This window comes from Sarcophilus harrisii, chromosome 4 (genome assembly GCF_902635505.1).
Source record: "Sarcophilus harrisii chromosome 4, mSarHar1.11, whole genome shotgun sequence".
In the NCBI taxonomy this organism is placed as follows: Eukaryota; Metazoa; Chordata; class Mammalia; order Dasyuromorphia; family Dasyuridae; genus Sarcophilus; species Sarcophilus harrisii.
In genome coordinates this window covers 14,578,131-14,599,246 of record NC_045429.1, presented here as the reverse complement: position 1 = coordinate 14,599,246, position 21,116 = coordinate 14,578,131, and the positions used below count along the sequence as shown (strand labels likewise).

Genomic DNA, 21,116 nt, shown 5'->3' with positions numbered 1-21,116 from the left:
TTTTAAAGGAAGAGGCATATAAAGAACTTTGTCAATAACCTGCCAATGTGCAGAATAAGAAAGACACTTAGCCTTTCTCTGATAAAGGTCTCGTTTCTCAAATATATAGAAAACTAAGCCAAATTTGTAAGAATATGAATCATTCATTTCCCAATAGATAAGAATATGAACAGATAGTTTTCAAAGAAATCAAAGCCATCTATAGTCAATGAAAAAAAAGTTTTAAATCACTATCGATTTGAGAAATACAAGTTAAAACACTTCTGAGCTACCACTCACACCTATCAGATTGGCTAATACAACAGAAAATAAAAATGATAAATGTTGGAGGGGATGTGAGAAACCTGGGACACTACGTGCACTGTTGGTGGAGTTGTGAACTGATCCAGCTATTCCAGAGAACAATTTGGAGCTGTGTCCAGTGAGCTATAAAACTGTATATCTCCTTTGAGCTAGCAATATGACTACTGGGTCTATATCCCAAAGAGATCATCAGAAAGGGAAAAGTCACCAGCCCTGAAGTCAGGAGGACCTGAGTTCAAATCTGGTCTCAAGACACTTAGCACTTCCTAGCTGTGTGACCTGGGCAAGTCACTTAACCCCAATTGCCTCAGCAAAAATAAATAAATGAACAAACAACAAATAAACGAATGAATAAATAAATAAAAGGACCTGTTTTACAAAAATATTCATAGCAGACTTTTTTGTGATGAAACTGAGGGGATGGCCACCAACAGGGGAATGGCTGCACACGTTGTGGCATAGGAATATAATGGAATACTGTTGTGCTGTAAGAAATGACAAGCGGGATGATGTCAGAAAAACCTGGGAATTTTTACATGAACTGATGCAAAGTGAAATGAGCAGAACTTTGTACACAGCAGCAATAACGCTGTATGAAGATCAACTGTGAATGACATAGCTGTTCTCAGCAATACAATGATCTAGGATAACTTCAAAGAATTTATGATGAAAAATGCTGTCCATCTCCAGAAAAAGACTGTATTTGGATTGAGGAATATTGCAGGGGAGTTTTCTCTATATTTCTTGGATTTTTTGGTCCGTTTTCTTTCACAACATGACTAATAAGGAAATATGTTTTGCCTGACTGGTTGTGTATAACCTTTATCAAATTGATTGCCTTCTCAATGAAAGGAGAGAGGAAAGAGAGTGAGGAAGAATTTGGAACTCAAAATTGTAAAAGAAAAGATGACGATTAAAAACTGTTTTACATGTAATTAGAAAAAATAAAATATTAAAAACAATTTTAAAGGAAACAGTCTATAAAAATCCTCTAATCCAAAACCCATTTTACAATTGTGGAAACTGAGTCAAGACTCCTGCCCAAGATCACACAATATCACAGAGTTGTGATTTGAACACAGAGCTGGGATTCTGAGACCCTGGCTCTACCTGCAGAGAATTGGGTGACTAGTGAATTGAGTCGATTGAAATGATCTTTCTTATTATTCCACAAGGCTTTGTTATCAGCCGTACCAACATGGAAATGAACAGCTTAAATGAAGATGTCATTGGCATGTGAGTGTGGCCCAAAGCTGGGAGAAGAGGTTGGCTGAAAGAATCAATATTCGACAAGAATCCATCGAGTTAGGATTATGAGTGCAAACAAACAAGAAAGGAGACCAGAGCCTGAGTGCAGTCCGGTGTTCACGTTCCACTCCACAAGGAGAGAAGTTGGGAAACTTCCAAGAGAAAAGAAATAAATGGCCAACACATTCCAAGGGGGACCGTTCTACTTTAGGTTACCTCTAATTGGAAGATAAAATCTCTCAGTGCACACACTTTTTCTCTCTCTCTCTGTTTCTCTCTCTATATTTCTCTCTCTCTCTCTCTTTCTCTCTCTCTCTCTGTTTCTCTCTATTTCTCTCTCTCTCTGTTTCTCTCTATTTCTCTCTCTCTGTTTCTCTCTCTTTCTCTATTTCTCTCTCTCTCTCTCTGTTTCTCTCTCTCTCTGTTTCTCTCTATTTCTCTCTCTCTGTTTCTCTCTATTTCTCTCTTTTTCTCTCTCTCTCTGTTTCTCTCTCTCTCTATTTCTCTCTGTTTCTCTCTATTTCTCTCTCTCTGTTTCTCTCTCTTTCTCTATTTCTCTCTCTCTGTTTCTCTCTCTTTCTCTATTTCTCTCTCTCTCTCTCTCTGTTTCTCTCTATTTCTCTCTCTCTTTCTCTCTCTCTCTTTCTCTCTCTCTCTGTTTCTCTCTCTCTCTCTCTGTTTCTCTCTATTTCTCTCTCTCTGTTTCTCTCTCTCTTTCTCTATTTCTCTCTCTCTATTTCTCTCTCTCTCTGTTTCTCTCTCTCTCTGTTTCTCTTTCTCTCTCTCTCTCTGTTTCTCTCTCTCTCTCTCTCTCTCTCTCTCTCTCTCTCTCTCTTTCTCTCTCTCCTTCAGGCTAAACATTCCCAGTTTGCTCCATTGTTTATTATATGACATAGCCTCAAAGGCCTTCACATCCTGGTTACATCCCTCCAGACAATTCTTTTTTCCCCCAATTTCAAACCATTTTTATTTAAAGTTTTGAGTTCCAAATTCTATTTCCCCCTCCCTGAGATATTTAAGCAACCAGATATGGGTTAGACACGTGCAGTCATATAAAACATCCTGGTTACATCCCTCCAGACAATTCTTCTTTTCCCTCATTTTAAAACATTCTTATTTAAAGTTTTCTGTTCCAAATTCTATTTCCCCCTCCCTGAGGTGGTAAGCAACCAGATACGGGTTAGACACATGCAGTCATATAAAACATTTCCATCTTAGTCATTTTGTACAAGAAAACAAAAAACAAGAGAAAGCAAATGAAAAATAGCACGCTTCAGTCTGTATTCAATCAGGCCAGTTCATTCTCTGGAGGTAGACAGCATGCTTCATCATTAGTCCTATGGGATTGTCTTGGATCATTGTATTGCTGAGAAGAGCTTATCAATTGTTAAGGTCTGATGGCCAGAACTGAACATAACACAGAGTCGCCATTACCTCTTTGTTCCTAGAAGTTCTGCCCCTCTTAAAGAAGCCCAAGGAGGAGCTGCTATGTTGTGGGTTTTTTCATTGCCCCACCCCACAGCTGACTTTGTAGTCCCCTAAAAACCCACGATCTTTTTTGGATGAACTCTAAGCACGCCTCCCCCGAACTGAACTTGAGACAGATTCTTTTAAAAAAATTACTAAAAAGCAAGTTTAAGACATTATAATTATGCCCAGTTCTTTCATTTTAAAAATGCGTACACATAGCCCCACACCTCTCTGTGTCTCTTTGTCTCTCTCTCTCTGCGTATGTGTATGTCTCCCTCTGTATATCTCTCTTTCTCTGTGTGTCTTTCTATCTCCGAATGTCTGTTTGTCTATCTCTATCCCCTCCCCTTTCTTTCTTTCTTTTTTTTTATGCAAGGCAATTGGAATTAGTGACTTACTTAGGATCATGCAGCTAGTAGTAAGTATTAAGTAGCTGAAGTCCTCCTGATGTCAGGACTAGTGCTCTATCCACTGTGCCACCCAGCCACTCTATTGGCTATAATTAAATCAAAACCAAATTACTGAATTTTGAGCGCCTGAGTAACCGTCAAGTCCCTTGAAGAGGCTATAACTTTCAGGACCATCAGACTCTTGGCAAAAAACATTCAATCTAAAAAATCCTTGTCAGCCTGTACTTAGCCTCTGGCTGATCCCAACTTAATTGTTTCCCCAACCTGCTCTCCTCTTAATCTTCCCCTGGAACATTTTTCACTTGCACTCATACAACCAACTTCACAAGGACAGGATGGGGCGTTGTGTCTGGAAAGGAGGTCAGCCTGATGAAGATCTGAGGGTCTGAGCAACCAAAAAACTGACCAGTCTAGACCATATTGTTAAACTCTCAGGCAGTCAACAAGCTCTTATCCAGTGTCACTTTTCGGCCAGACATTGTATTAAGCGCTGGACAAACCAAGGCAAAAAGGGCCCTCTGAGAGGTTCAGTGCTTAGAAAAGGTGGGCTGCTGTCTTGCTGTACCCTGCCAGGGCCAGACCACATCGGGCTTGCTGGGTTCAGCTGGAGGCACCTCCCTTTGGGAAGATCACTGAATGAAAAGAAGCTGAAGAAGGTCCAGGGTTTGGGAACCAGGATGGCAAAGGGACTTCAAACAATGGTGACCCAATGACTAGAGAAACTGAGGGAGTTTGAATTAAAGAAGAGAAGGTTTCGGGGCCCACAGGGGCTGCCCTCCTATGGAAGAAATAGATTCTGCCTGTGCCAGAGAGCACAGAGTGAGGAGGCAGAGATGGCTGGAAATGTTGGCAGGAAACACTCCCTGACAGGTTCCAATGTGCAATGAGCGGGAGGTTCCCCCTCACTGGAGCTCTTCAGGCATAGGTTGGATGCCCACTTATGGAGATCATTACTGGCTTCTGGAATTGACCAAAGGATCCTTTTTAATTCTGAGGTTCCACAATTCTGCCTAATAATATTGTCAAATTTCCTATCACCAGATATCTTTAAACAGAGACTAGACAGGGACTTGTCAGGGGTTTTGCAGAGGAGAGGAGGGAATGAGTATTTATATAGAGCCTACTATGTGCCAAGAGCTTCCCAATTATTCTCTAGTTTCATCTTCACAAAAATCCCAGGAGGTAGGTGGTTATTATTTCCATTTTACAGGTGAGAAAACCGAGGCAAACAAAGGACACAGTGAGTTAAGTGTATGAGATTGGATTTGAACTCAGTTCTTCTAGCCTCCAGCCTCACTGTTCTATCCACTCAGAAACCAAGCTTGTAGTTTCATAGAGTGAGACTAGATGTTCTCTGATAGTTCTTCCACCTCTGAGACAGTGGATACCACTCAACATGATCAGATCCCAACAGCATTCAGAGATGCCCTCTGAAAACAGGACCCCCGCCAGCTTTGCTGGCCCAGCATCTTCTGCCTTCCTGGATCTGGCAGCTTAGATCCTCCATGGCTCCCTCTCTTCCTCTCCCTGAAGCTTCTGAGCTCTCAGTCTCTTGCATATTCCTCCACCGCAGCTGGATGCAGTGGAAAGTATCATCCTGGTCTTTGGCCCGTCGCCAGCTTTGAGGAGAGCTGTCTCTGCTCTCCCTGGACCCGAGGAGCTGGCAGCTTCCATACCTAACAAGGGTTTTGATCAATAGGCTTCGACCTAGACTCTCCGTCTGCCTTTGCTGGCATCTGATTCATTTGTTTGACCTCCTCGTTTCTGGGCACGCCAGACAGCTCAGGATTCCAGCATCTCTTCCTCTTCAGAAGATAATCAGTACAAAATGCCAAGGTCTCAGGGACCACTTGGCCACAGATCCCTTCCATCAACTTCCCCGCCCTTTGGAGTGGGATTAGGATGATAGACCATACTCCGGACCCTGTCTTGGGTATTTTTTTGGCTGCCCTTTGCTATCAAGAGCAAAAGTCACTGGCTTCTTAATTAGCCTCTTTTTATTTATTGATAAATAAAAAAACCACGTTTATTAAGCCCCTGTTCAGTGTCAAGGGAACCAGGTGGAACTGGATCGACCCAGGGAGACCTAAGTTCAAACCTGACCTCAGACACTTATTAGCTATGTGACCCTGGGCAAGACACTTAACTCTGTCTGACTCAGTTTCCTCATCTGTCAAATGAACTGGAGAAGAAAATCACTTCAATGTCTTTGTCAAGAAAATTCACATGAGCAAACAACAACACGTGCCAGATGTACGCTGAGTATTTAAGATACAAAAACAACATTTAAGCAATTCTTGCCCTCAAGGAACTCACAGTCTACTGGGGTAGACAACATTCCAAGGACTATGTGCCAACAAGATACATACAGGATAACCTGGGGATAACCTCAGGGAGAAGGTCCGTGGATAACAAGAAGACTGGGAAAGGCTTCTTGCCGATTTTTAGCTGAGATTGCAGATTGTGACTGATACTTGAAGGAAGCCAAGGGAGCCAGGAGACATAGACGAAGAGGGAGCCAGGTATGGGGAATTGTGCTTGAGGAACAGCATGTAGGCCAGTGTTTCTGGTTCGAAAGGTGTGTGGGGGTGTCAGAAGACTGGAAATGCAGGAAGGGGGGCTTTATGAAGGGCTTTAAAAGCTAAAGAGATATGAGAGGCAAAAGGGAGCTGCTGGAGCTTATTGAGTAAGGGGTGACATGATCAGACTTGTGTTTTAGGAAAATCCCTCAGCAGTTCATTGGAGGATGAATTGGCATGGAGAGAGATTTGAGGCAGGTTAGATCCACCAGCAGCAGCTTTCAATATTCCAGGTGAGTTGAGGAAGTTCAGCACCAGGATGGGAGCCATGTCAGAGGAGAGAAAGGGATTATTTGAAAGATGCTATAAAGGTGAAACTGACCAAAGGTGCTGCAGAGGTGAAACTGATCAGACATGCAAAGAGGTGAAAGTGACCAGAGATTTGCAGAGGTGAAAGTGACCAGAGATGTTGCAAAGGTGAAAATGACCTGAGATGCTACAAAGGTAAAATTGCACACTGTTGCAAAGGTGAAAGTGACCAGAGATGCTCCAAAGGTGAAAGTGACCAGAGATGCTGCAAAGGTGAAAGTGACCAGAGATGCTGAAGAGGTGAAAGTGACCAGAGATGCTGCAGAGGTGAAAGTGACCAGAGATGCTGCAAAGGTAAAATTGCACAATGTTGCAAAGGTGAAAGTGACCAGAGATGCTGCAAAGGTAACACTGATCAAAGACGCTCCATCTCTGGTGAAATCGACAGATCTTGTGCCATACTGAATAGGGGTAGGCAAGAGAGACAGTGAAGGAGAGAACACTGGGATAACGCCAAGGCTATAAGACTGAGGGACTGAGAGGATGGGGGTATCTTCAAAAGTAATGGGAAAGTGAGAAATGAGAGAGTTTTGGGAGGGGAAAAGTAATGAATTCAGCTTTGGACAAATGGTGCTAAAGATGTCTACTAAGCATCCAGTTCACAGTGCAGAAGAATAAAAATTTCAATTAGAGTCAACTCCCCTCAGGAGTTACCTTCGTTCTACTCAGTCTATAGTTAGGATGTAGTCATCTGCATACTGTCTCTGCCATTAGACTGTAAGCTCTCTGAGGGCAGAGGCTGTTTTTTGGCCTTTTCTTGTTACCCCCCAGTGCACAGCATAGTGCCTGGCAATGCTGGCACTTAGTAAATGTTTGTTGATTGATCATGTACCTATTTAGATAACATTGTCTTCCTCATTAGAATGTAATGTTCTTTAAAAATGAGTAAGGCCCTTAAGGACCTTTTGTTTGCTTTTTCTTTGTATCCCCAGGACTTAGCAGAGTGCCCAGAATACCATAAGTCCTTAATAAATGCATGATTAATTGACTGGATTTAAATCTCACTTCTGCTACTTATTTTGTGTAGCATTAATCAAGCTCTAGCTCTCAGTGTCCTCATCTGTAAAATCAGGTGGTTGAACTCAATGGTTTCTGAGATCTCCTTCTTATCCAAATCAATGATCTTGTAATGAACCAGTACTTATTAATCACCTTCTATATTCCTATCCCTATGTGATAGCTGGAGCTATCAAGATGGAACATTATATAGTCCTTCTCCTTAAGCTATCTTCCCAGGGCTGTCATGTCTTAGAAACTTTCTATTATGAACAACTCCATGGGAATATAGTCAGCCAGATCAATCCCTTCCTTCTCAGGCACCTAAAAATTGTTTCAAGTCTTAGGTCTGGAATACCAGCATTTCTGGATCTAAGACTTTCTTTTTGTTTTGAATGAGGGGTAAAGAAGGAGAGGGACAAGTTCATTCAGCATCCTCCTGGGTGTCTAATGTCCCTTGTCACATGTCAGATGAGCTGTCAATAAAAACCGGGCCAGACAATAATGATATAATCATACGAAATGAGGCTGACGGACAACAGAGTCACTCAATAACATTGTTGCAAAGTGAAAACGAGTAATCTCAAGAGGCTTAAAATCTAGTGGCGAACATTATGGCAGCTACTGGAACAAAGTTGGGGAATGACTTATTAATTCGAAAACAAGCTAAACTGAACAGAGCTTCACTATTCCATATACAACCTTTCTTTTTTCATTCTTTATATATGGAAACATTCATGTTTGTCAAGTTCATAAGGAAAAAAAACATATAAAAGCAGGGGAAACAAGATGGCAGCACGCCAAATGCTAAGCTCATGATTCTAATAGACTAAGTTCCACCATCTTGGTTCCAGGAACAGAACTAGAATTCAGCCAAGAGCATAGATCAGTGTGAAAACTCCAGGAAGGCTTCATAGACATGGGCTGCTTCTATGGGATTTAGGGCTGGGAGGCAGCTTGTCAATCTTCTACTCTCCCCCTTTGTTTTGGAAATGATCAGAAAATGCAAACAACTTACCACACATGGCACTAATAGGGGATCACAAAGCCAGAATATGTTCCCCAGCTCTCCTGGCTTCCTCTCTACCAGCTGGCCCTTGTGGATGGTGCAATCTGGACAGGAGAAGAGAACCAGTTAAGTAATCTGGGTAAGGAAAGGAAGGGCCCCAACAGAGCACTGGCAAGACTAGCTGGGGCTGCTTTGTAGAGAATGCCGGAGATGAGGAAGAAGATCCCCATCGAATGTAAGCTCTGTGAGGACACAATATTGTTTTGTTGTTTTTAGGATGATGTCTTTGTAGTCCCGGCGCCATTAACATGAAAAGAACTTAAAGAATGGTTGGGCTTGGAAGCCATGTGGGTTCCCAAGCAAGGGGGGAAACAGTGAAAGTTCGACTTTGAGGAGATTCATCCTGCTGAACTGGAGGAGAATCAGACCAAGCACTTTCTTTTCTTTAAAAAAAACAAAACAAAACAAAAAAAAAGGAGTGGAATGAGGAAAGGGGAAAAACACAGCAGGAAAACCAACTCAGGTGTTTCCTTGGGAAGGCTCGAGCATGCACAATGCCTGCTTTTCTTCCAGGGGCGAGAGGATTCTTGGGGAGCAGCCACTCGGCATGTATGTGCAGCTTGGTGGCAGCTACCGAACACACTCGCCTGATTGATTGCGGCCCTGGAGCACAAAGCCTGCCCTCGCGCCAAGCTTCTCACAAATGCCTCCTTCACGCCCACGTGGACTGGCATGCACAGCTCCAACCGACACTGGGGAGAAACTCCCCATGCCCCTCCCCACCTGAACGCTGGCACTCTTGGTTTCCTGCCTTCCTGAGCCCCATGGGCCCAAGGCAGGAACGGGACTCCTTCTGCAACCTCCCCATCCCCACCCTGGCTCAGGCTGGGGTGGAGGCAGGATCCCTTTGGGAAAGAGACAGACAGAAGGAAATGAATTCTGATGGGACTGAAGGCTGATCTGGGACTCTCTGATTCATGATGACCTTCAAAGGCTGGCACATTTTCCCTCATTTATGGGACCACCAAACATCCCCATAAGTCCCTGTATTCAGGAATAAGTCAGTAAGTCAGGAAAATAAACATTTATCGAAAGCCTACTGTTTGCCAGGCACTGTGCTAAGTACTGGGGATACAAAAAGGGGCAAAACCTACCCTTGAGGAGCGCCCCCTCTAATCATTATTTATAGACTAGTAATCAGTCATTATTATGCTTTGATCAGTAGATTATGGCACATCTTGACTGGATGTCCCATAGACATCTTAAACTCAACATGTTCAAAACTAAACCCAATATCTTTCCTCCACGCCCTCCCAGCTTCCTCACTCCCCTGCACCACTGAGGGAGCCACCACCCTCCCATCCCCCTTGGGAGTCACATTCTTCTTCTCATACTCAATTATCCCCTGGATCCAGCCTGCTGCCAACTTCTGTGATTTCTACCGTCACAACATCTCTTGTTTAAGTTCCCTTTTCTCCAGAGCCATCAACCACCAGCTTGGTGCAGGCCCTGGTTACTTCATATCTGGATTATTAGTTGGTATGGATCAAAAAGGGATGAGGGGAAAATCCTGAGTCACTGAAAAGTGAAAAGGTTGGGAAGAAAACAAGAAAGCAAAAAAAAGAGAGAAGGAGAAAGGGAAGAAGGAAGGAAAAGAGTAAGAAAGGAAGGAAGGAAGGAAGGAAGGAAGGAAGGAAGGAAGGAAGGAAGGAAGGAAGGAAGGAAGAAAGAAAGAAAGAAAGAAAGAAAGAAAGAAAGAAAGAAAGAGAGAAAGAGAGAGAGAGAGAGAAAGAAGGAGGGAGGGAGGGAGGAAGGAAGAAAAGTAGGAAGGAAGGAAGGAAGGAAGGAAGGAAGGAAGGAAGGAAGGAAGAAAAAGAAAGAAAGAAAGAAAGAAAGAAAGAAAGAAAGAAAGAAAGAAAGAAGAAAGAAAGAAGAGAAAGGAAGAAAGGAAGGAAGGAAAAGAAAGAAAAAGAAAGAAAGAAAGAAAGAAAGAAAGAAAGAAAGAAAGAAAGAAAGAAAAGAGAAAGGAAGAAAGGAAGGAAGGAAGGAAGGAAGGAAGGAAGGAAGGAAGGAAGGAAGGATGGTATAATGGAGAGATCACTGCCTCTGGAGTCAAAAGACTTTCTAGCTTTGAATCCTGATTCTATATAACTTGTGTAACTTTACCCAAGTTCCCTGATATCCTTGGGACTCAGTTACCCCATTTATAAAATGAAGAGATTTGACTCAATGGGCTCTGAGGTCTCTTCCAGCAATCAATCAATGAGACTATCTCCAAGAAAGTCCTAAAAGGGGAGTGGGGAGGACAGAAGGAGGGACGGGGGAGGAGAGCTGACTGCAGGGCCTGCCTGGCTCCTGGATATGGACACGATGTGAGGACCCAGTAGACCAAAAATATCTCCCTCATCGGCTGGCCATGGGTGAATAAAATTCTCTGCCATGAAATTGAATACGGGCTCCAGAGGTAAGGCATCACTGTCCAAAAGAGCTAAGAGTAAGAGTCTTTCAGCCCTAAATCCCATCACCCCATGAAATGTAATGCCAGAACTCCAAATGTATCTGAGATGCTTTTTAACCCTTACTCATAGACTAACCTCTGAAGTTGCTCTATTTCCTCATTTCTGAGGGGGCAGAAAAGAGTGTGTCCCTGAACCCCTTATAAGGCGGCTCTATTTAGGGCACAGGAACCTCGGGTGTCTAAAAAAGAATCACCTCCCGGCTCCCTTAAATAGAAGCTCACCTGGATCCCACAGACACATTTGTTTCCAGACCATCAATTATTTGATAGGGAAGCAGGCCTGGGGGGAGACAGTAGGAACAGAGGATGCTTAGGCTGGAAGAAACAAACAATCTTGGAAGGGACAAGATCTCTGTTTTCAAGTATTTGAAGGGCCGGCTTGTTCTAATTCTTCAGCAAAACTGAGTCTCATGTTAGGAAACCAGTTGCTATCAATTAAAAGTGTCATGTGTTCAGAGAGTGATTTCCTTGTCAGTGGAAGTCTCCAAGCACTAGTTAGATCTCCACAAGTCGGATTTTCCTTGGTGGGTAGAGAGGGGGGAGTGACAGATCAGAGGATCTTTAAAGTTCCTTCCCATCTTTAAAGCCTATGATACTATAATAATCAGCAAGGACCTTTAACTCAAGAGCCAGTGATTCCTCTGTACTATACTCCTTCCTTCCTTCTTTCCTTCCTTCCTTCCTTCCTTCCTTCCTTCCTTCCTTCCTTCCTTCTTTTCCCTCCTTCCTTTCTTTTCTTCCTCCCTCCCTTCCTCCCTCCCTCCCTCTCTTCCTTCTATTCCTTCCTTTCCCTTCTTCCTTTGTCTCTCCCTTCTTTTCTCCCTTTTCCCTTCCCTCTTTTCCTCCCTCACTTCCTTCTCTTTTATCTTCCACCCTTCCTCCCTTTCTCCTTCTCTCCTTCCTTCCTTCCCTCTCTCTTTGCCCTCAGTAACTATATACTTCTCGAGGTGGGGAGGGCTGTGTACACACACACACACACACACACACACACACACACACACCATTAAGATGGCAGCCAGGTCCCAGATTCTCCCAGATCAGATGCTCCTGTTCCATCCAGGCCATTAACTCCATGAGGAAGGAGCCGTCATAGTTTCCAAATCCTGGTCCCCCCCCCCTTCGCCCCCCCAAGGCCGATCAAAGGGCCCAGTCATTCTCCATCTCTGCCGGCTCACCTGCAACCTTGAATGCAAGGGCTGATAAGCACTCAGCCACTTTTTTCAGAGCAGCTTTGAATTCCTTGTCCCCGAAAAAATCAATTTTCAGCTAATTCTCTGCGGCTCTTTCTGTGCCGGCGGCTGAGATTTCACTGGGCACAGGAGGAACATCCAGGGAACAAAAGAGAACCAGACAAGGCTGAGTCAACAACGCCAAGGAACCGAGGTTTTCCCCGGCCCTGGATGAACCGAAGGGAGGCTGTCCCCCTTCTAACTGTGGCTCTGGTCCTCTGGGGGGCACCGCCCTGCAGGGGTGAGAGCCCACATATGGGGCAGGAGACCAGAGTTCAAGCCTTGCCTCTTACCCAGACTCTCTGTGCCGAGTCCCTTGTATCATCTTGGTGTCCAAGGCAACTCTTTAATTACAAATTATTCCTAAATGACGTAAATGACCTGTCTACATTTGGTGACAGGAGCTTCCATAACGGTTCTCTCCTATCTTAATGAAATCATAGATCCGGGCCAGGCAAAAATAATGCCGTTGTCAGAGTTTTTGTGACAAAGACACATTTTCCACTTGTGTCTCCAGCAAAAGGTATTTATATAAACTCCAAGAGGGATGAGAACGGTTCGATTTTGTCTCGCTGTCCCCAGGACTTGGCACTTAATGAATAAGTTGTGTCTGCTTAATAAATCCGAGCTGGATGACTGATGGTTGAACCAACCTCCCCGGTCATTGAGGCCTCAACGTCCCCATGCCAAATTTTCAATTGATGGAGCGTGAAGAGACTTCGGAGAGATGTGAGAAGACTTGCCTGAACAAAGCTAACAGAAGCAGAGGGACGGGTTACGTGACCCAGAAGCCCTCAGAAATCCCTCTCCTATGTATGGGCTGTGAGTCCACTTATTCTTCCACATGCACCTGGGGTCCCATGTGAGGGCTGCCTCCCACAGTGCCTGACGCTCAGAGGGCACTGAAAAAATCCTCATCCCCTGACGGCCCCACTTGGCAGATGATGAAACACATCTCCAATCAGGGAGGATGGGGAAGTCATTGGGAATAAGAGGGTTGGGGGTTTTAATATCAATAGAACATTTATGTTTTTAAAAGTAATCCCTTAAGAAATAATCCGGGGTTAGAAGCACATAGTTCCTGAGTTAAGACTTGCAAATTATTAACAACCATATGAAAGAACATGCCAAGTCATTAATAATATGAGACACATAAATCAAAACCACCCGAGGTCACCTGTGTGAACTTGGGCAGGCTACATCACTACACTGAGGGGCCTCAGTCTCCTCATCCACAGAATGGGGAGACTCTACTAGATTGGGATTCTTAAATGTATCTTTTGGTCAAAGACCCCTTGGCAGTTTGGTGGAGCCTACAGAGTCCTCAGAATAATGTTAGATGCATAAAATAAAATACATTGGATAAAGGAAATCAGTTATACTGAAATACTGCTGTCAAAATATAAAGGAAGAAAAAAACAAAGTTCAGAAAAAGCCCTTTCTGGCTCTGAACTTTTGATCCTACTTTGATAGCTCTATGAGCTTCCTAATGTCAGTACCCTCTCCCACAGCATCCCCTCCAGCTGTCCCCATCCTACACATCCTGGCCAAGACTTCCTGTCTATACTCCGGAAATGGTCTCTACCTATCAAAGATCTTCTTGGCACTTTTACCCATTTTTAACCTAGACACAAGGCAACCTCAGAGCTGCCCATTTGGACCTTTTCCTCATGTCCATCTGACCATAATATCGGGGCCGGCATCTTTTCAATCCCTGCTTACACAAAGTTTGATGAAAGAGGCTTCCAGATGTCATTTTCTTTTCATCTTTCCCATTTCCTCCAATTTGTTGTTCTAATCATTTCCTAAATTTGTTGCTGATTATGACCTTTGTCCTGAATAGTACAGGACCTGATTGCACACAGACCGCTAACTACAAAATGATTCCCACATCAATAACCAGTTGTTTCTTGAGGAAAAGGCAATTTCTTTCTTTGTTTCCTTCTTTCCTTTCTTTCTCTTTCTTTCTTTCTTTCTTTCTTTCTTTCTTTCTTTCTTTCTTTCTTTCTTTCCTTCCTTCCTTCCTTCCTTCCTTCCTTCCTTCCTTCCTTCCTTCCTTCCTTCCTTCCTTCCTTCCTTCCTCTTCTTCTTCTTTCTTCTTCTTCTTCTTCTTCTTTCTTTCTTTCTTTCTTTCTTTCTTTCTTTCTTTCTTAAAAATCTACTGGATAATAATAATGATAATAATAATAATGGCAAACATATGGTGCTTTAGGGTTTGAGAAGTATTATTTCAAATATTATTTCATTTCCATCTTTTACAGAAGAAGTGGTCGAAGTGAGACATTTCAGGGTATATGCTTCATGGATCTGGACTAGCTCAGGGGGCTCTTAACGTGGGGTCAATGAATTTTTCAAAATATTAGTATAACTCTATTTCAACAGTCAAGTCAACAAGCACTAATTAATCTACTATGTTCCAGGTGCAAAACCAAACACTGAAGATACAAAGCAAGCTCCAAGACTTGCCTTTAGAGAGCTTCCACTTTAGCGGGAGAGAGAACACGGAACCGGCTTTGCCGTTTCTTTGTCATCCCATACATTTAAAAGCATCCTCCTGAAAAGGGTCATTGACTTTCCCAGATTGCCACAGGGGGTCAAGCTCCCAAGGGGAGGAAGGCTGAGGGTCCTGATAACTTCCAAGTTGGGATTAAATTAATCTGCTCAAACCCTTCTTCTGACAAGCTGAGATCTGAAAAGTCCATGTAGGGCAGAGGAGAAATTGTCTGAATGGACGTGTTAGTTGCAGGAGTTCCGGCGACTCAAGGAAAAAGCCAAAGGAGGACATGAGTTTGAGCGTCCAGGCCCAGGTCAGGGCTCAAGATTCAAGCCAGATGTGAAGGAAGCAGGTGAGAAAGGGAGGGCAGCCAGGAAAAGCCAAGCAAGCGTCTTAGACAGAGTCACAGGCCAGTGCCGGCAGGAGCTGTGTGCCCTCCTGCCCAGTGGGCAGATAAGGGCTGACAGAGATGGGTGGCTTGCCAGGCTGGGCAGGGATCAGTAGATGCTGGAGATTCTAGCAGGAGCCCAGACGGTCCAAGTGACTGTAAACCAAAGGTCAGGCAGGGTCAGGAGCCAGACCTGCGCAGGAAGGTCGGAAATGGAATGGTGGGGTAGGGAGGAGGGGCCCGGGAGACGGAGATTCTCCAGCCCAAGAGATCTGCACTGCAAGCAGCTTCCAGAGCTACGGGCAAATGGATGGCTGCTATAGTTGGCCTTTGAAAGGATCACAATTATTATAAACTAAGATTTATATAGCATTTACCATGTAGCAGGCACTGTGCTAAGATTTACAAATATTACCTATTGGGTCCTCATGACAGTCCTGAGAGGGAGGTGCTTTTATTAGCCCCATTTTACAGATGAGGAAACTGAGGCAGACAGAGGTAAAGATACTTTACCAGAGTCACATGGCTATGAAGTGTCTGAGACTGAATAAGAACTCAGGATTTCCTGACTCCAAGCCCAGCCCTCGACTGTACTACTGAGAAGCCCTAGCAACTTTGGTATCTCGTGTTGGTGCCATGCGTTCACTACCCTTGACCATGCTGGTTGGTGCCAGGCCAGAGTCTTTGACTTAGCTCTGCTGGAATCACCTTAGAATCAGACAATGTTTATAAGCAAGGTCCCCAGCTGTAGGGGGAAGATTTGGGGTCAGTGGGCAGAGGGATCTGAGAAGAACTTTTCCAGAGAATCCACCAGGACTGATATAACCATGTGGGGCTGCTTCATGGGAAGACAGCACAGTCACCTGCACTCTGAGGGGTTGGAAAGATCATTTTCCTCCCCTTGGCCCCAGGGAGGTCCCTGGAGGGATTCTGCTCTTTTGGAAAGGCGGCATCGGGCAGCGGATAGAGCAGAGGATGTGAAGTCGATGCTAGCTAGTGCAATACTTTGTAAACTTTAAGAGTGTTCTGTAAATGATAGTCAGTAGCAGTAGTAGAAGTACCAGCAATAGCAGCAATCAAAGTAGGAGTAACAGTAAAAAGCACAATAGTAATAGTAACAGTTGCAATAGCAGTGGCAGAAATCGTAGCAGCAGCAGTAGCAGCAGTAGTAGTAGTAAAAGCAGCAACAGTAGTAGTAACCATTGCAGTAGCAGTGGCAGTAGTAATAATAACAGTAATAGCAGCAACAGTAACAGTAGTAACAGTAACCATTGTAGTAGAAGTGGCAGTAATAGTAGCAGTTACAGTAGCAGAGGCAGTAATAGTAGCAGCAGCAGTAGCAACAGTAACACTTATAGTAGCAGCAGCAGTAGCAACAGTAATAGTAACAGTTGCAGTAGCAGTGGCACTAATAGCAGCAGCAGCAGTAGCAATAGTAATAGTAACAGTTGCAGTAGCAGTGGCACTAATAGCAGCAGCAGCAGTAGCAACAGTAACAGTAACAGTTATAGTACTAGCAGCAGCATCAACAGTTGCAGTAGCAGCGGCAGTAATAGTAGCAGCTGCAGTAGCAACAGTAACAGTTATAGTAGCAGCAGCAGTAGCAACAGTAAGTTATAGTAGCAGCAGCAGTAGCAACAGTAATAGTAACAGTTGCAGTAGCAGTGGCAGCAATAGCAGCAGTAGCATCAGTAACAGTTGCAGTAGCAGAGGCAGTAATAGTAGCAGCAGCAGTAGCAATAGTAATAGTAACAGTTGCAGTAGCAGTGGCACTAATAGCAGCAGCAGCAGTAGCAACAGTAACAGTAACAGTTATAGTACTAGCAGCAGCATCAACAGTTGCAGTAGCAGAGGCAGTGATAGTAGCAGCAGCAATAGCAACAGTAACAGTTATAGTAGCAGCAGCAGTAGTTACAGTAAGCTATAGTAGCAGTAGCAGTAGCAACAGTAATAGTAACAGTTGCAGTAGCAGTGGCAGCAATAGCAGCAGTAGCATATAGTAACGTTGCAGTAGCAGTGGCATAATAGTAGCAGCAGCAGTAGCAATAGTAATAGTAACAGTTGCAGTAGCAGTGGCACTAGCAGGTAATAGTAGCAGTAGCAACAGTAACAGTAACAGTTATAGTACTAGCAGCAGCATCAACAGTTGCAGTAGCAGAGGCAGTGATAGTAGCAGCAGCAATAGCAACAGTAATAGTAACCATTGTAGTAGAAGTGGCAGTAATAGTAGCAGTAGTAATAACAGCAGTAGCAGCAGTTGTAGCTACAGCAGTAACAATAGTAGTTGTACCAACAGTAGTAGAGTAGTCACAGTGGCAGTAATAGTAATAAGTGGCAGTAGTAGTAGAATAGTAATAGCAGTAACAGCAGCAGTAGCAGTAATAAAATGAGGGACACTAAATAACACCATGTTTAGTTAAAGTCAGCAAGATTCATCTTCCTGAGTTCAAATCCTGTCTCAGATCCTTCCTAGCGTGTGATCCTGAGCAAGTCACTCCACCCTGTTTGCCTCAGTTTTTTCATCTGTAAAAATGAACTGGGAAGGGAAATGACAAACTCTAGTATCTCTACCAAAAAAAAAAAAAAAATTAGAGTCATGAAGTATCAGACAGGACTGAAAAATGACTCCAAAAGTCAGTAGTAGTAGTAGTAGTATACACCTAAGTGATGAGAGTAATAGTAATAGCACCATAAGAGGGGAGAGCATACATTTAGAGCTAGAAGGGACCTTCCTTGCCAGCAAGTCCAACCCATTTTGCAGATAAGGTCACAGAGTAGGAGGTGAACCCATGACCTCTTCTTGGGAAGCCATTGGTTTTTTCCGCTTCGTGTATTTTATCAGGATCACAGAGTTGAATGAGGGCGCTCACAGACTATCTGATTCCAATAACAGTCAAAGCAAATGGGCCCCATCACTCCAAGTAGGCACCCAGGCTTCCACTGAGGATCCAGGGATGGGAAACTCACTACCTCTCCCATCTCCTGCTCTGCTCCTTCTTATTGCCTTTTGGGGCCAAGCAATACATCTCAGCTTGCTTCCAACCTAAGACTGCAACATTTTAAAAGCTCAAGAAACATAGTTCTTAATTATTTATTTTTTATTAATCAGTGTTAATGTTATCATTACTATCAATCATTTATTGTCATTTTATTAGTAATGCTGGCATTTTGCCAATAAAAAGAGTCAGCGATGCTCTTAAATGCCCCCAGGTCTTGTAGGTGAGCTCATAGCTTATATGGCCTTGGAAGCCTGGCTATTCCTAAGGATGGCAACCAACTCTGATTGGATAATAGTTAATAAGAGAATGGATATTACAATGAGAAGGTGGGCTACATTACAATGAGGGTCTTGGGCTACGTGACTTGGGCTACCCAAATCTTGGCCAAAAAGACTAATCCATTTCCATCTTACAAGAGGGGGGATCCACCTTTCCCCAGACCTGTCTGAGCAAATACAATGAGCGGGAATCCACCCATTCGCCTAAACTTAGAATTTTTTTTTTTTTTTTAATTTAAGGCTTTCTTATTTTCAAAACATATGCATGGATAATTTTTTGACTCTTGCAAAAACCTTGTGTTCCAAATTTTCCCCTCCCCTAGATGGGAGGCAATCCAATATATTAAGCTTAGAATTTCTTTACCATCCTTGGTTAGATCTTAGCTTTTCTGGCTGGGTGAGTTTTTGAACAAGATTTCCCACACTAGTTGACTTGATAAGGATGAAGGGAAAAAAAAGGGGGGGGGGAGTCCTAGTTCTAATTTAATAATGAGTTATTCAATACAGGAGAGAAGTAATCATTTCTTTCAAAGACAGTTTCTAAGCCCCCCAATTACTGCTTACTCTGGATCAATTTATCAAGCTAGCTTTAGCAAGATCCTGAGAGAATGGGTCACAAAACTGATCAGTTTTGATGGGGCTAAGAGAGAGAAAAGCTAAAAGGAGAATCTGAAATACAGCCCCTTGAAAGGCAGCCCTCCCAGAGCACCCCTGTGAGGCATGCTGGGCTACCATTCACATTTCCAAAGCATTCAAAGATTTTAGAGACCATTTTCCTCCCATTCCTAGGAAGGAAGGGGTATAACTTATTTTTTCCATTTAACAAAAAAAAAGAAATGGAGGTTATGGGGTGTAAAGCTGTCAGGGAATTTGTAAAGCATCTTCCTGGCCATGTAGAAGTGACCCTGGTCCCACAGAGGTCGGTAGCACAGCCGAAATCAGAACTCAGATCCTCTAAAGCTAATGCTCTTTGCACCGTATTGTATCAATTCTAAACAGACCCAGAGCAACACTCATCCAAAATCCTGACACGTGAGACTTTCTACGTGAGAAAAGACATGTACCTGGTTCTGTCGACCTTCCCCTGCAGCTGTACAAACAACAGCGGGTCAAGGGAAGTTATCAAACATGGCTTGGATGGATGCCTCTGCTAATGAACTGCTTGCAATTGTAATGCTAGCCTGCGAGTTAAAAAAGAAGGGGGAAAAAGGTATGTAAAGTCCATTTACAGATGGCTATAATTCAAGCCAGATTTTTCTTTTTTTCTCTCAGGAGGGCCTCACGAATAGTGGGGGAGGGAGAATGGTCCACAGTCATGGCGGCATATTTGAGCAGTCAGGAGAGAGAGTTTGCAGAGAAAGAAGCCTAGCCAGTGGATACCTGGGTCCCAGTGATGGCCGACGGCTGCCTCTCCTGACTGGGACTGGGAGGGGGAGAGGAGGGGTTCATCCACATGGAAACAGGAAGCACTGGAGAGAGAATGGGAAGAGACCATCCAGGTAGAGGCAGCACAGACCAAAGCCTGGTCTGTCTCCTCTTGGAGGATGAAAGCTTTCTGAGGGTGGGGAAAGTTCCATTTGGGTCTCTGTATCCCCAGCACATACTTAATATATGAAAGAGATATTTAGAGAGACAGAGAGGAAAAAACAGAGATACCTAAAAAGAACATTAAACAGAGAGAGACCCAGACACACAGAAAATGCAGGATGACTTTGATCTGGGCAAGCCAACTTCCTTGTCTCAGAGATGAGGAGACTGTGACTCCAACATTTTGAATAATTTGACCAAGATAACATAGGCAGAAATTAACAGAGCTGGGATTCAAATCCAGGTTCTCTGCCTCCAAGCCCAAAGCTCTTTCTGCCAAGTACAAAGTGCTAATCAAACACCCAACAATGAGAGTACACAGTAGGTGTTTAATAAACAAATGTTTAAGTTTATGGATACAGCATCAACCTTGAAGTCAGGAGGATCTGAGTTCAAATTTGACCTTAGACACTTCATGCTTTCTAGCTGTGACCCTAGGCAAGTCACTTAACCTCAATTACCTCAACAAAAACCAAAAAAATAAACAAAACACACACACACACACACACACACACACAGAGAGAGAGAGAGAGAGAGAGAGAGAGAGAGAGAGAGAGAAACACAAAAACCAAAAAAAAAGTTTAATTGAACTGAATTGAATCCCAGCCCCCTCTTTCTTTTAAGCCTGGGCAGAGAAGTCTCATAAAGTCAAAAGAATGCTGACCAGCTGTTGTACAGCTAAATTTTCAATAAAATGCTCAATTTTTAAAACTGTTCTATATATAGTCTGAGTTTCAAGGCTTTTAAATCTACATTCTAAACCTAGATGGTTGTATAGCAAAAATCAAGTCATGCAATCTCATGGGCCTCAGTCTCCTTATCTGTCAAGTGAGAAATTTGGCCCGGATGACCTCAAAAATCCTTCCCAACACTAATGTCCGTTCATCCAAAACACATTTGGTGAAGGCCTACTATGTGCAAGGCAGAGGCTGTAAAGGATACAGCTATAGTTGAGGTGAGAAGTCAACACATGAACACATATAAGCCAAAAATTGTGCAATGAGTCCAGGAAGGGTTAAAATAAGGGTGGCAAGTCCGGGGGAAGGGGCCACTTCCAACTGAGAGATCCAGGAAGGCCCCTCAGAACAGAAGCCACCTGATCTGGGCCTTGGAAAGAGAGAGAGACAGGCAGAAATTCACCAGGTCAAGATGGTGGGAAAGTGGCAGGAAATTGGCTCCTGAGCCATAGGGAAGGATGAAGGTGAAGGCCGGGCCAGCATGGCCAGAGTGTATCACAGCTGTAAGTGTGACATGAGGCTCACAAGGGAGGGTCGGATTAAGGAAAGTCCCTGGGAGGTA

General features: G+C 43.7%; 1 protein-coding gene across 3 annotated transcripts in view; it reads right to left on the bottom strand.

The window, feature by feature from the left end:
- The window catches only part of KANK4 (KN motif and ankyrin repeat domains 4), a 105,052-nt gene that overhangs the window by 63,557 nt on the left and 20,379 nt on the right, over window positions 1-21,116 (bottom strand). The window contains exons 1-2 of one of the 3 annotated variants that reach the window (XM_031968997.1): window positions 12,018-12,364; window positions 8,334-8,428 (exon numbers count right to left, since the gene is read on the bottom strand). The exons of 1 other annotated variant lie outside the window; for it this stretch is intronic. The gene's annotated coding sequence lies outside the window, so the exon portion shown is untranslated. Of the gene's footprint in view, window positions 1-8,333; window positions 8,429-12,017; window positions 12,365-21,116 lie in introns of those variants that run through there. One more of the 3 variants, XM_031968995.1, reaches the window with a different exon arrangement.